This window comes from Palaemon carinicauda, chromosome 26 (genome assembly GCF_036898095.1).
Source record: "Palaemon carinicauda isolate YSFRI2023 chromosome 26, ASM3689809v2, whole genome shotgun sequence".
Classification (NCBI taxonomy): Eukaryota; Metazoa; Arthropoda; class Malacostraca; order Decapoda; family Palaemonidae; genus Palaemon; species Palaemon carinicauda.
Genome location: NC_090750.1, coordinates 48,647,335 through 48,664,834, shown reverse-complemented (window position 1 = coordinate 48,664,834; position 17,500 = coordinate 48,647,335).

Below are 17,500 nucleotides of genomic sequence, written 5' to 3'. Positions count from 1 at the left end.
TATTAAATGATTAAGTGAAAAGGGTAATATTAATTCTTGACTGACAAAGCTTAGAAGGACCATGTGATATATTAACTAAAGGAAAACCTTTACCAGAGTATTCTTCATTGATTTTCGGTATTAGTGTAAATATGAAGACGAGACAAAAAGGAAAGGATATAATCCGGTATTACAATGAGAAAAAGATCATGATATATAGGGCAGGAAACATATATTTACGTTGGATATCACACACAAAAAAAAAGGACAAATAGCTGACGAGAAACGAAAATTTAGGAAATAATTATTAGCGAAATATTTTACAGTTTGTAATGTAACAACACTGTGTGTGTGTTTGTGTGTGTGAGGGGGGGGGGATTTGTTTTGTTTCTGTTTGAGTGTTTCCATAGATCTCGTAGTATATCATGCGCATTTTGTTACTAAGCAGTTGCCCATAAAATAGAATCTGTTTAACGTTATACGTTGTCTGGAACTTTTAATATTCATGATGAAGATGAACACATATTTTAGCCTGCTCTGCATTAATATCTACTGACATCACAACAACTTTTGTTTCTAAGGCGATGAAAGTTGGACTAGTTTACATTGTAGTATACATCACTCACTTGGTGATTTTCAAATAAATTCTCTTTTTTTGTAAATGACTATGTATTGCATGTATTTTTTGCACGCCGAATATCACCCTTGAATCGTTCGTTTACGATTGCCTGATCTTATGTGGAACAAGGGCTCTACCGTTGGCCGCCCGTAAAACATTGATAGTGCATCTTTTTGGAGTATCCATTATTAAAAAAAAAAAAAAAAAAAAAAAAAAAAAAAAAAAAAAAAAAACTACATGTTGGCCACCGGATGTTTGCGATATTAGTCATGAGAGAGAGAGAGAGAGAGAGAGAGAGAGAGAGAGAGAGAGAGAGAGAGAGAGAGAGGGAGAGAGAGAGAGAGAGTTTACAGTCATCATTATTCAGCTAATGGTAAAAGTTACTTAATATGTCCCTATCAACACCAACCTCGATAGTTTCATATCTATCCATCATAAAAAGGATTCAAGAGGATTACCGTTATCCTGATAAAATAATTTCACTTAAAAATGGTGATTGGGAATCTCCTGGAACTTTTTCGAACCCAATTAAGATTTTAGTCATCAGCGCTCTCTCTCTCTCTCTCTCTCTCTCTCTCTCTCTCTCTCTCTCTCTCTCTCTCTCTCTCTCTCTGTCAGGATGCCAGAACGCCTCAAATCAATCAATCAATCAATCTCTCTCTCTCTCTCTCTCTCTCTCTCTCTCTCTCTCTCTCTCTCTCTCTCTCTCTCTCTCTCTAGCTTAGCAAAAATCAGTTTAAAGGTAATGGACCTAAACTGAAAATGAAAACATTACTCAATGTGGTAATTTCTTAACATAAAATAACAAGTACATATAACAAACTTGCAGTGGATGTATTGAAGAGCAACACGGTAAACGAATTCAAGAATAGGTTAAACTAGATTATAAAGTCTCTCTAAATGTTTAAACTCACTGGCTCTACCCATTGGCAAAAGTAATCTCAACTGATGGAATAAAAATGCTGTGGGACAAACAAAATCCTTATATCTCCTTGTAACTCTCTCCTTCTATGTAACATGCAATGAGACCAATTACTATTGCTTATTTACTATTTTGGCATTTCTTCTGTTTCATAGCAATATTTTTCGTATTTATTGTTCTTTCACCTGAGGCTTTATATCGATAGTATACAACTTAAATTACATCGTTGGAGTCCATATTTTATAGTTAAGAAGTGTTCCAGTAATAAAGCCAATTAACTTAAATTATAACTTAAGTCCTAGTGTTATCTTTTTTTAAATTTCCCTATCTATAACCTCTGGGATTTGTAATGGATATTTGATGCACAAAACTATATATATATGTATATATATATATATATATATATATATATATATATATATATATATATATATTTGTGAATTTTCATCTATAGTATATAGTATAGCTTATCAGCATCCAAATTGAACCTAAAATAATTCCCAACGGGATATTGAAGAGACATCCTTCTCCTTGCAGTACCTATATATACAACTTTATAAAATAGAGATTCAGGCAAGCATTGGAGCACTAAAAGCCTATGTATGGTCCGAATTTATTTATGACGCAGAGCCGTGAATATGATACTAGAAATAAAAAAAAATGTAGCGGAATTATGGTTTTACAGAAGAATGTTAAAGATCCCATGGATTGAGATTGAGAGAGTTACAAATATTTAGGAGACGGAATCAGGGGATATCACTTCTAATAGTGATATGGTAAGGGAGAGATAGCGGGGCAAAGAGCAAGAGGACAGCAAAGGATAAAGTTTTTGGACAACATACTGGAGGATCAAATTAAAATGTCTTCCTCGTTATAAACTGAAGTTCTCGGCGATCCCTAAGGTTACAAATGGAAAGAACTCTACTTTTTGCATATTTCTTCTTTTACCAAATTCGAAAACATATTCCTTACTTTTTTCCCTTGTTGTTGTACGAATCCAATGTTTTCCACCTTTATGTTGGAAAAATACTTTTTCCCTACAACATTAAATGTTTCATTTCTTGTATTTAAGGCTATTCTCAACTTTCCCCAACTTCTACTTCTCTATAATTCTTATTTGCTTCCTTTTGCTTTTCAATGTGTCTTCCTATCGCTTCTGACTCTGAACAGACAGATTAAGTAGCAACGCTTCCAATTGTTATTCCCGGAACTATCACTGATTTTCTTTAGAGAAGCTGTAAAGGAGCTTATCATTTTACTGATAGCTAGTATTGTGTCACCAAGCTGCTATAGAGACTGCTTCTTCTAGTATAATTTCATTATTTTCTTCCACTACTTTTTTTTTTTTTTTCACAGTCAGATCAGAACTATAATTTTTTTTCGCTCGTTCAGACCGTTACCCCAATGCGAATATGTTGGACCAAACATGATTTTAATTCCCATTACAGAAGCAAGACTTTCCATATCCCTATTTTTAAATTCCATGCCAGTCATCCCAAAACCCTTCACAGTAATTATGAACAATGGCGGTCAAAACAGTGCCAGCTTTCTTATTTTTCAAGAAAAGCTCATATTGTAAATCATATGAAGGAACCCCCCACCCAAAGAATGTAGTTTCAATTAACTTTTTTCAAATCAGCTGTGGCCTTCTGGATGAATTCCGTCACTGTTTGGATAGCAACTTTCTTAATGGCATTTTTTTTGTTTGATTTGTTACCACTGTAGCTAATGTGAACAAATGCAAGAGTAGAGCTTCTCTTTTATGACCAGAAATTAGACATATCTTTTTCATCCTTTTATACTCCGAAATACAATTTCTTCATCGCAATTTTCTTTTTTACTTTCCAAAATGACAGCAATATGATAACCTTTGTTTAGGTGTATTTCCAGGTGAGGCAGTATACTCTTGATTATGAGTCTCTCTCTCCATTCCTCAAAATCCTTAGGCACTCTCCATTTTTTAAGTTGTATCTGTACCCTTAATCTGTTAAACTTTGTTCCTTCCTCATTTCCTTTAATTAGCAATGAGAATTCATACATCTTCCGACATACGTAAAATTTGCTTGCCCTGAATTTGAGCTTTTTATTCACTATTGTTTTCAATGTAAGTAATCCTTTTGCATACTTAATTTTTATTCTTATACACCTCAATCTATTTAATTCTGGCAATGTGTTTGGGTGCACCAGATTCCATTATCATTTCAATTTTGTTTACTTCATCGGTAAAAAAATGTTTCGGAAATCTTTACTACTGTAGTCCTCTCTTGTCTTCTATACTAAAAAAAATCTGTTGTTTGCCTTGTCACTATAGCATTCATTCCTGTATTTTTTTTCTTATCTCTAGATTTTGATCTCGGTTTTATACCATCGTTCTGGGGTAGATTATCTCTTTCTATGGCGTCTTCTTTTCTGATTCCTCTCACTATCTAAATGGTACACTTCGGTTTTGACTTTTTACTCTTGAACGAGAATATGGCCTACTATAATAATTCATTGTTCGATGTCCATCTCTTGACCGAAAATACTTTCTTCTATCTTGATATCTGTCTCTTGACTTGGATATGTATCTCTTTCTCTTAGTATAAAATATATTCACTCGCTTTCGGTCTTCTGATTTTAAATTTCTGCTCTTTGAACTGCTTTTTGTACAACTTTATTGTCGCTTCATAGTCTACATTTTCTATTAGGTCTTTATAGAAATATTTCCTGTAACTGTTATTTTAGAATCATCTAAAAATAAAACAGTTGTCCTTAACGTCCACTGTGATCCAAAGCAAGGTCTCCTTAATTTTGATAAAAGGTTATTATATCTAGTAAGGTAATCTTCACTAGATTTTTTTTTTCCTGTCAGAATGTTTGCATTTTATATACAAGTTTTGACATTTTTCCTATGATGGTTTTCTCATATTTCTCTTCAAGCAAGTTCTTCACCTCTTCCACAACATTATTGATATTAATGTTCTCAACAAGCCTCATTCTGCAAATTCAGGTAGTCTTAATATGTCTCTATCACTTTTAAGCTGTCTAATAGCTGAAAATATTTTTGTATTGGAGGAATAGTGGTTTGAAAGTCCTATAGTCCTAAATGATAAACATAACTTTCATAATATTTTCCTTTTAACCAGATAGGAGTTTTCCGGCCTTTTACTATATCAATAGGCAACTAGTAATTTTTTTTTCCTCTCAATGCTCTTTTCGATTATTACTAGGGTTTTTCAAGTCTTTGATCTAATTGACTCTTTTCATGTTTCTTTTGAAGTTTCTTTACCAAGATTCAATTCCATGTGGAAGTTTTCCTAATGCACAGTATTTGTAGTCCAATTTTGAAAAAAAAAAAAAAAATATTACTGTCCACAAACTATTTGTTCATATATATCCATTTTTATTTTTTTGTTGATGAAAAAATTTCATTTTTTCCACAACCATAATTTTCCTTGCTCAATTTCAAAGTTTTTTAACACATTATTTAAACAATCGCCATCAACTTTATTTTTTTTATTTCCTGATAAGGGACGAGTTTTTATAAACAAAATTGCTGCTATATTCTACAATTCCAAATAATGTCTGCCGTGTTGACCGGTTCATAAGTTTTGCTTCGCCGTCTATATATTTGGAAAGAGAAACTGCTGTATAGGGCACTTAGTCATTTCATTTGTTCTGGTGAAATTGTTCCAGTATTCTTAGATCCCAACTATAAAGGGTGCAAGTGCCACATGCATATAACAGGGTAGATACTATAATGGCATTATATACCAATACCTTTGCATAGGTACTTAGATCTTTGTTCATGAACACCCTGGTGGATAGTCTCCCATATGCAGTGTGGCCAGCTAGTAGCCTGTTTTCAATCTCTTTGGAGGAGGTGCTCTGGGTGGTAAGGATGCTTCTCAGGTATGGAAAGTGTTCGAGGCACTGAATGGTGGTTCCATCCAAGGTGATGTTATTAACTGGTGGATTTTCCACTGGTGCTGGCTGGGCCAATTCCTCATTTTTCCGATTTTTAAATGTTAGGCCAAACCATGTACAGTGAGCATGGAAATTATCCACCGATTCTTGGAGTTCTGCTTGGGCATGGGCAACGGCTGCAAATTAAACTAGTTATTCCAAGTGTCACTCCAAGGGTAAGAGAATAAACAGTTTCCTAAACTATTAGATTTATTAGACAAAATGATATGCTTCTAAAATCGATTATAAATAGACATGTGACAGGTGTTTCCGCATTCTTCAGACTGAGTGAATACTCACGAAAATATTATAAAATATTGTATGACTGATAGTTTTCATTTCTCTGTACATTTGCCTACTTTATATCCACTAAAACCATGGATAGCTGAGAAAGTAGATGTAAATGTTTTTGGAGAAGATATATCAGTACCCAATGAGTTGGGTGATTCATGCATATTGTGATGTTTCTGTCACCAGATGTCGAGTTGGTCTTGGTCTTGTTATTGGACAATACTTTGAATTTGGTATTAGTAAGGAGGAGAGAATATTTATACGTGTTGGTGATCATAGCTTACCTGCAATAAAAAGCGAATAATTTAAAAATTTGGTTTTTTGATAGTTAGAAGGCTCATTTTACTTAAAATAATATAGTCCCTTCTGGTGAAATAATTACCAAATGCAAAAAGTACATTTCTATTGTAGAGGCGTCAGGCAACGGTGTAAAGTTCGTCTGGATACCCACTCATTGTGGTATATATTTTCACGATATCGCTGATGAATTAGCTAGAATTAGGAGTATCAAAGATAAGTTATGCGTCTCCCGTTAGTGTTAGAAAGATAAAGTTACGCATGTCAAGAATAGAGGAAGGATGGAACAATGAGAAGGCTAGAGCAATGATGAGTAATAGCTGTAGTAGTATATCTCATTATGATTACATTCGTAGCAACATATGTTTTACCTTTGGAAAGTCGTCAGCTAAATGTACTGGAATTGTTATGACACTTAAACTGAGCTACAAATACTACTGTGAATATAAGAGTGCAGACGGTATCCCATGTAAATTTTTTGACGCTGCTAATTTGCACACACTACACCATTACGTTATGGAATGCAGATTTTTTAGCAGAATTTAGAAAGCTTAGCAATAGCGTTTTTTAGCAAATGGTGTTTTTTCATTAACAATAATTTTTACAAGAATATTGCATGAGACTTTAAAAACACGGACATACAAAATTAAAATAGATAATTTACCTCCTTACAATTTCTTTTTGTAGAGTATTTAGTCTTTGCTGCATAAATGTATACATATGTGTTCCATAAAATAATTCTAATTTGTATTTTGATCCGAAAGGAAAGTGTTTTTTCCCTGTGCATTAAAAATGCTTGGCCTTATAGGTGAAAAGGTGGTATAAAACGTATTTTATGTAAAAACAATATTATGTTAATTAAATTTTTTTATTAAAGCTCGAGTGCTCTTGTTGTTAATAATAACAAAGATTTATTTGGTATAGTCTATTTCTATTAAAACTGGAGACTTTGCTTGAATGTTTGTTTTATAAAAATCATAATTTATTTCAAGTATTGTATAATTTCAATCCTGTTGATTAGTGTAAATTTACTTTAAGTAAATTATGAATTAATTATGTTGAAGGTGTTTTCATTAGTAAAAAATCGTTGTAACTAAATAAATTTTATGGTTTATGTAAATCATGGCTAGGTTTTCATTTTTACTTAGCATTTGTCCATTTAGTTAATTTAAAGAAAGAGTGGGCTGAATAGCAAGATTGGCAGTACTTTTTGAAGTCTCTTATGTCAATGAACTATTCGATTTTGAATTTGAAAGTCTGTTAAAACCGATGGCTAAAGACTTTTAGAATAAAACTATGATTTAGTGAAATAAGAGAAGTCAGAACAAATTTGTGGATACCAATTAGTAATGAAATTTATAGATTTGATATAAACTGATTTCATCCAATTATAATTATCCACCCCACTTGCGAGCAATACTCATTACTTTCATAATAGTTTTCAGTAAATATTTGCTGCCATCGATAATTTCATAACATTATTCATGTTATTTATATAGTGAAAATTATTTGGCAATTTAAAACAGCTGGCACCTTTGCGATAATAATTAATTTAATAGAAAACTTTATTTAAATTCAAATGTGAATGAAGCCCAATTAGAATATTTTCCGCTTTTCTTTTCAACATATCAGCGTTCGGTATGCCTTTCCTTATAATATTATACTAGAGTGGTCGAATTGCATGCTAGATACAGTTTTCCGAATCACAACTTCAAATCAATTTTGCTCTCACGAAGTGGTGTCGTCAAAACAAGTTGAACCACAATTGGAATTTACTATTAGTTTGAAATATGGATAGTTTTATAGTTTACATCACTAAGAACAAAATAAGAGTATCACTACTATAAAATCAATAAGGTTTATGAATAAAGAAAATAAAAGGTACTTAGAGGAAGGATAAGGACCCCAGAAAAAGATAGTGAAAATAGTAAAAAAAATACAGATGGGTCAGATTCCATCAATATTCTTCACTGGGGAAATATCCCTTTAATCCTAGAGGGCTTCCAAACAGAAACGTTTGCATGAGACAAATGATCGATTGCGTATATATGTGATTGGCAGATGATGTTGATATGCTGGACGTTCTAGCAACGGGGTGACTGACCCTATGGTTTTGCGTTCAATATTCATTTGCCCATTTCCTTTTGTTATGTATATTTCAAAATGAAAAGCAATATAGGTAGACGAGGAATAGGACTGCAGTAGTTGGGGGTATTACAGTAACAACAAATATACCTTGTTCTTCATTCAGTTTACAAATAAGATTTTTGGGTAAATTCTGTTTCTGTAACGTTTTGATGATTATTGTTGATACTCAGTACTACTAATGCAATATTTGAATTCTTGCGGCAAATTTGAATACTTATGAAAGTGCTAACTCCATTGATAGTGAATGAAATAAAGATCAAGATCAGTAGCTATTTTTCTTATATTATCTCTAACGAATATATCAATAGTTTTTAGATAGTCCCTGTTTAGTGACACATGACAACTAATTAAAGTAAGTGCATATACAAGCCCTAATTTAAAATATAGCCCACATTAAGTCACATTAAATCAGTCATAACAATTATGTAATTTCTATTTATTGTCATTATCATCAAAAGTTGAACACTAATGATTAACTAGAGGATTAGAAGAAGGTACATGTTTTTTTTTTCGTCCCAATTCATTCAACAGAAAGTAAAATTCAAGAATAAAAAATTAACGAGTAATTGTTATCGTTATGCAATTGGAAATAATGAAAAATACAGGAGAAATTACAATATATCAAACAAAAGAATATAGCTTTATAAATTCGGATTGCCCTCTTTGTAACTACGCATTAAACAATGTTGTTATTTTTTATATGAATAATATACGCAAGAAATAAAAGATAATTTGAAGTAGAAAACTTTAAAACTGATTACGCTTTAAAGAAGTTTTTGACTAAAAATCCAATTTCAATTTCTATTTGAAATTCCTTTACAGAATGGAGGTCACCAGAAAGCAAGGAAAAGGGCTGACTTTTTGCCTTTAATCGAATATCATTTTTTTTTTCATTCGAAGGGCATATCTTTTCCTACTGATAACCTGATTTCTCTGAAACTTTCATTCATATGCTTTATCACTAACTGACCTGCAGATTTTGTCAAATCACGTTGCACGAGTGAGATAATTTTTTGACAAAAGTATCTTTATTACTTCTTTAGGGAAAATCTTCATTCCGATGACTAAAATCTAATAAAGAAAATCATGTTCTGAAACAAACTTGCCTTCTTTTAAATTAACTTCTCTCTGATATGGAAAACATATGTGAAAGAGAATTAAGGGTTGTATATAATTGCCTATTGAGAAAAAATAATAATATTGAGCTATATGCTATAGTGTTTTTTTTCTAAATTCCAAAATTAATTCCTATATTATTACCCTTTCAATTTTCATTTATTTTCAGAACATTCATTAATTAAATTTTATACAAATTGAAAACTATGATTATATTCTTAACCTTTACATCATTCGGGTATTAGATTTTAGGTATTGTAAGTTTCATAACTTGAATGGTGGAATGATATATACACAGTCTATGAGTATATATATATATATATATATATATATATATATATATATATATATATATATATATATATATATACATATATATATATATATATATATATATATATATATATATATATATATAGAATATGATGCGTAGACTATGTCTTTCTTCGGACAGCCTGACGTACAGATAGTTTTCAGGATAACAGTAGAAATACTTTTACTTCTCTCCATTTATTGTTTGGTCTGCTTTGAACAAGGGATAGCGTTCATGAATAACCGATGTCAATCTAATTACAAAGAACGAAATTGGTAGCTTCGTGAAAATTTTTGAAGCTTCAACATCCGGATCTCAGTATTGATAATGTTTCTTTAAATATGTATGACTCTTTCAAAATTTTAGGTGTGATTCTCGACAGTAAATTTACTTTTGAGAAACATATAAGGTCTGTGTCTTCTTCAATTGCACAAAAAATAGGCTTATTGAGAAAGTCTTTCAAGATTTTCGGTGATTAATTTATTCTGAAGAAGTGTTTTAATTCTTTCATTCTACCTTGTTTTGAGTATTGTTCTCCTGTCTGGTCTTCAGCTGCTGATTCTCATCTTAATCTGTTGGACAGAAACTTATTCCTGATCTAGATATTAATCTCTGGCACCGTCGTTCAATTAGTTCATTATGCATGTTGCATAAGATTTTTCATAAGTCTGACCATCCTTTACATTCAGATCTCCCTGGACAATTCTATCCTGTTCGTAATACTAGGCAGGCAGTTAATTCTAATAGCCAGGCCTTCTCCATCACGAGGCTCAATACTACGCAGTACTCTAGAAGTTTTATTCCAGCTGTTACCAAGTTGTGGAATGATCTTCCTAATCGGGTGGTTGAATCAGTAGAACTTCAAAAGTTCAAAGTTGGAGCAAATGCTTTTTTGTTGACCAGGCGGACATGAGTCTTTTTATAGTTTATATATGACATGTCTGTTTTGATGTTGTTACTTATTTTAGAATGATTTATTGTTAATTTGTTCTCTTCATTTATTTATTTCCTTATTTCCTTTCCTCACTGGGCTATTTTTCCCTGTTGGAGCCCCTGGGCTTATAGCATCTTGCTTTTCCAACTAGGGTTGTAGCTTGGATAGTAATAATAATAATAATTCTTATATTTTTTGAAGAATAATCTTAAATTTTCGTATCTATATTTCAAAGTATCTAATATTTTCATTTATCAATTTTTGTTGGATGGTATTGAGAATTGGATACAAAAATCTTTGTAAATTCGAATAACATTCAACAAAAATTGACAAATGAAAACTTTAGATACTTTGAAATATAGATAAAAGAATTTAATGGTTGCAAAGTGATCCGTAACACATGATGACACCAAACAATAAATGGAGAAAAGTAAATTTAGTTCTTCTTCTACTGTAACCATGAAAGCTATCTGCAGGAGAGTCCGGCCGATGAGAAACTATATATATATATATATATATATATATATATATATATATATATATATATATATATATATATATATATATATATATATAAATATATATATACATATATATATATATATATATATATATATATATTATATATATATATATATATATATATATATATATATATATATATATATATACATATATATATATATATATATATATATATATATATATATATATATATATATACACACATATATATATATAATGTGTGTGTGTAAATTATATATACTTTATATATATGTCCCATGTTGACGGATAATGAGACATTGGAACATGGGTTATCTTCACTTTATCTTAAAAAAGGTTCGTAAGTACACCGTACACAGCTACACTATCTCAGGTGAGAGCCTTGTTTACTCGACCGCCCAAAGGCAACTAAACACCCCTCGATATCAAAATGTAATCTTATTACAACAACATGCTGAGTTATAGGTTTTTGTGGAATTCTCATGATTATAGAGTTCATTTACCTTGACGTACAACACATATCTACATACGAGAATTCAGACATTACCCCCCCCCCCGAATTAGGACATCCCCCCCCCCGCCCCCGCCCAACTCCTCACTCCGGGATTAGGTACGCACTCGCCCTCAGTAGTCTAAGATACATGGAGGACAATCCGACCCGGAATAGGCATGGCATGTACTAAACAGAGATGCAACATAAAACATATATATATAGAAATCACCCACCCCCCCCCCCAAAAAAAAAAAAACATCTACAAAAAGAAAAAAAAAGAAAAATAAAATATTGCATGTAAAAATGTACACACTACAATATAAATAATTCCACTCATTTCTTCTTAAGACCTCTGCAACTAAAATACAGAATACCCAAAGTGAAAAGAAAATCATGTCATCAGATTTCACAACCTAATCAATAACCTCCCTCTGGTTGTGGGCAATACAGGCTTTTTGGGCGGGACAGCGGTAGGAATAGGTATTTCTTCATCCCTTGATTTTAGTTGTCTGGGTTTACAGCACAATTTACCAACACAACACACCACCACCGTCTCACCTTTTATTTAAATCACTACTACACTTGCACTTGCAACCACCAACCAGTGGCCACTAGGCGTTTTCACGAGAAAATCATTCATCTTCCCGCCATTCTCTTATAACATTAGGTATAAGGTATTCACATCTACACATTCTCTAAAACTGCATACCCTCATGGCTGAACTTTTAATCACGCAGCCACTTGCGATTCGGGAACTGCCCCGGCCCCAGCAACCAGGAATCATATAAATACATGAATAATACAGCATCCGCCTGACGGATCTCACCTAACTTATTCAACCTCTGATTGTTTTAAGGTTCACTCAGCAAATTTATCGCAACATTTTACTTATAAATTAAGCATCAACATAAGAACACGTTATTATCAAGTTTATTTAAAACACTCAAAAGAAGAAATGAGGTCTGTTAATTCAACAACAACAGGAAACAAAAAATTTCTACTCATCAACTCGAGGGATGTCATGTATGCAGAGGTAAGGAGGAACACTTTTGAAAACTACCTCTTCAGGCACCACATGTATGTGTGCCTGATGATGTTCAGACATTGTGCCATTAATAATGCTTTGTATCACAACTGTGTTAGATTTAACCATCTTTGCTCAGCACGGACCCAAATACGCTGGCTCTAGTTTGTGTTTCCAAGGTTATAATAATTTAAAATACACACGATCGCCTACAAATACTTTTACTGGTGCAGTTTTGAACCAACCCTCATACTTTGAGCTGTGTTTTTCATTAACTCTTTTCAGAAACCTTTCAGTGGTGTTCATGACTCTCCTCAAGAGATTTACACTGTATTGCTCAGTTGAATAATTTGACAATTGTTGCGAATTAGTACCGTATATGGTAGCACAGGCTCCTGTCCATACACTAAAAAGAAAGGTGTGTCCTTGAGCGAAGCATTATATGCAATGTTCAAAGCTAGCTCAGCTGTATGAAGCATGGTGCGCCAATGAAAGGAGTCATCAGCCACTAAATAACGTAAAATTGGCACTAATACCCTTTTATGCGATTTCACTCAGCCATTTGCTATAGGCCTATATGCGGTCACTGAAAAGTGTTCAATTTTCATCAAGTCCGTGACCGATTTTACCACCTTATTTATAAACTCGAGACCATTATCACTTATCAAAATGTTCGGGCAACCAAACCTAGTAATGAAAGAGCACAGCGCCTGGGCTGATGAATTTGTTGATTTACCCAACACTGCGTAAGTATGAGTGAACCGAATAAATGCCTTCATAAATACACATATATACTTAGGTTGCTTTAAACCAGTAGAAAATGGTCTAACTACATCCATATGCACTCTATAAAATTTAATAGGAATCACAGGCCACTTTCTGGCTTCCGGTACAGTGTTTTAATGTTCTTTGAAACAGTTACAAGCATGCCATTCTTTTACATAATTCACTATAGATTTTTTCATTCCTAACAAAAAGAAGGATTCCCGTGCTCTCCTTAATGTTCTATCAATCTCTGAATGGCCTGTATATGGACTTGCATGTACAATGTGGGTGGCTCGATTAATTAAGGAGGGAGGAAGAACTACCCGTGCACAAAATTCCCCTCCCCTCTTCTCGTAAGCACAATATAAGATATCATATTCTATAAAAAAAATTGTCACGAGGCACATACAGAAATGACGGATAACTCTCCAATTCCCCTTTAATCACTGCTCGCACTCTTTCCATCTATTCCTATTTTTTCTGTCCGTCTCGGACTTCTTTTATGTCCCAACCTCCCAAGTCAATCAAACCTGCATCATCAGGGCATTCATTCTGGACACCCCTAGTCATATCCTCGGCCACCCATACATATTCACCTTCGCCGCTCATATCTCTCTCTCTCTCTCTCTCTCTCCCTTCTCTCCGCTCCCCTATCCTGAATGCTTACTGGGAGAATTCACATCCCGTGCTCTAGTTTCTCTATTTTGATGGGGGTCTTCAATATTTTGGTTACGTTCTTCGTTCCTCTATTGTGCCCTAGTTGTTACTCCTATTACTGCACCTCTAGAGAGAGCATCAGCTACCTTGTTACTTTACCTTCCATGTGGTGAAAACCATTTATATTAAACTCTAACAATCTCTTAATTAATCTCGCTTATCGAGAGGTCAAATCATTTTCATAATACAAATCACGTAAGGGGCTATGATCACTTTGCAACTCAATCGACTGACCTAATAAAAAGAACCGATGCCTCTCTACAACCCAAAGTATAGCCAAAGCCTCTCGATCGAATATACTATAATTCTTTTCTGCTCCTTTTAATGCCCGGGAAGCAGAACAAATAGGTCGCTCTTTCTGCCTTTATCATCTCGTTGAGAGACTACGCCACCAATAGCTACGCTACTCGCATCTGTTGTCACTAAAAACGGGCGATCAAATCTAGGATATGCGAGTAATTCATTGCTAGTTAAGGATGCTTTTAAATGGTTAAAGGCCCTTTCTTCTTCCACTCCCCAATTTATTACTTTTTGTTTCTTTAAAGCATCGGAGGGTCTTGCTATCTCTCCAAAACCTCTTATGAATTAACGGTAATACCCAGTGAGCCCGAGGAACCCAACTACTTCCTCAGAGTTATGTGGCCTGGGGATATCTCTAATAGCCGTTACTTTACTGGGGCAGGGTTGGATACCTCCTGGGGTTATTATGTGACCTAAAAATTCGACCTATTTACAGAAAAATTCACAATTTGACAAATTATTTTCACACCATTAGGTCGCAATGCATCTAAAACTTTACGAATATTATTATTATGTTCTTCGGCCATTTTCCCTGTAATTATGATATCGTCTGAATAAACAAGAACATTAAGGGAGACAAAACCGCCATCATTACTCTAGAGAAATGACTTGGAACATTTTTAACACCGAAAGGAAGAAAATTAAACTGAAATAGTTGATCATTAGCTACAAATGCCGTTTTACATTTACTGTCTTCCTGAATGGGTATTTCATAGTTTCCAGATTTTAAATCAACAGTTGTAAAATATTTACTATGCCGTACTTTCACAAGTAATTCTTCGATCGAGGGCAATGGAAATGCATTATCCTTAGTGACTCCATTCAACTTCCTATAATCACCACACAATCTTACTCAATTATCCCTTGTTCCCTTAATTTATTAATTTCCCTTTCTATCTCTCTCTGGAAATGAATGGGTACCTTATAAGGCCTTGGCCTGTTCGGCTCCGCCTGCCCAGTTTCAATGCTAAAGGGAAATCGATCAATCCTCCCGGGCGGCTCATCTCCAATTGCAATTACATCAGAATAATTATTTACAATGTCAGTAACTACAGGTTGATATTCTGACGAACATAGTTTTCGCGCTTCCATAATCAAATTCTGAGTGCATTCGTCTGTGCGGGCCGGAGTTGTGACTCCCAGCATCCCATTATTAGCAATTTCACATAACTCTAATTCACACACAGAATCACTTCCTAACACAACTCTTTTATTTGACAAATTAACTCTCGTTATATCAGCTCTGTTCTCTTTTATTTCCCATAAGCCCTCTAAAATCATATGGGCCCAATTGTCATGGGGTTTAACAACAACCTTGGTTCCTTCCGGAAAACGGCGACACGGGGTCACTGATATGCTCGTAAGTGTCTGGGGAGACAACACTTCTCCTCTTTCAAGTACAGCTGTTACCTTACTTAAATGTTCCTCCAAGCCCGCACAAGCACTTATTCCCTCATGACTTTCTATCGGCAAAATGTACCCTCCTGCTTTAACTGTGATTGTATCTTTTCCCCAAAAAATGCATATTTGATTACATGATATGAAATCTTTTCCTAAGATAGCCTCGATTACTGGAATTCCCAAGGTGTGCAACATAAAAATATCATGTGTAAACTTCACAGATCTCACCTTAAAGTTGACGATGGTTCTATGGTTCATGTGTAGTTTATTTCCTCCAGTCGTGTCGAGGACGACGGATGCCGCTGACTGTAGTGGGTTTGAGTAGAATCTTTTTTCAATCTGTGAAACCCTGGTTCCTGTGTCGATCAACGCTTGAATGGATTTAACTGGCAGGTCAATTCTAACTGCTAACATTCCTAGCTGGCCATCACGATATATGGGGCACAGGCCAATATGTGTGTATATATATATATATATATATATATATATATATATATATATATATATATGTGCGTGTGTGTGTGTGTGCATGTGTGTGTATATGTATATGTATATATATATATATATATATATATATATATATATATATATATTTATATATATATATATATATATATATATATGTATATATATATAAATATATATATATATATATATATATATATATATATATATATATATATATATATATATTGTGTATCTATGCGTGTGTGCGCGCGTGTATGGTTCAGTTGGTGAGATTGTACAGAAATGTTCATCAGATCTTCATTCACTGTCTGTAACTCTTCAACTTTTCTGTTCTAATTACGGGACCATTAAAATCCACAGGGTATATTATCTAGGTAGAACAATAATTAGTTTTGTTGGTTCAGCAGCATATTAGTTATTTGGCACCATCTCAAATTCAAATGTAATAAAAAGAGAATTTATTTTGTCGACCTAATTAATAATTTGATTGAAGTACAGATTAACAGTAGGTTTCGGTTTGTCAATCTTTATGTAGTGTCACCATTCACTAGAGTACCAATTGCTGACATGTTGGAATTTCATCATGAAACATTAGATAATAGGCAATTTTATTTAACATTTCCCAACTGTACTTTAATAGTTATTTAAACTTTGCATAAAAAGATTAAAAATTTTAATTCAATAGGATTTTTTTTTTTTTTTGCACAAACTTTTGAAAGGGCAAAGTGAAACTTCTTATCTCTAGTACTCATGCAATTTATACCAGGATTTTTTTTAAAAGTAGAATCTTAAATAACATCACACCAAATAATGTAAAATAGTTTCGTTATATTGGTGACACAATATGTGCGTGGGCAGGAAAAGAAAATTTAGATATTTTCTTTTCTATTTTCATAGTTGAATAGTTCTATATCGTCAGCAAATTTCCCTATGGAGCTGGTGACTAATTGTAATTGTATCTTACCTTTTCTGGGCGGTCGTATACACAGGACTAAAAATAGACTCAAGTTTAGTGCACAAATAGAAAAGCAACTAATATCTCCGAGTATGTCCATTACTACTGAAATCAAGGTAACAAAGTTTAGAAATCTGTATTGAGAATGAGAATGCAGCCCAGAATATATTGATGATGAATTAAATGAGATTAGAGCAATTGGTAATAAGCAGAAGTAGTCTGAAATTGTATTAGATGATGGAATAAGAACAGCAAAAGATATATTTGTCAGAAATGATATGAGGGGAGACTATCCTTAAAAAAACCTAC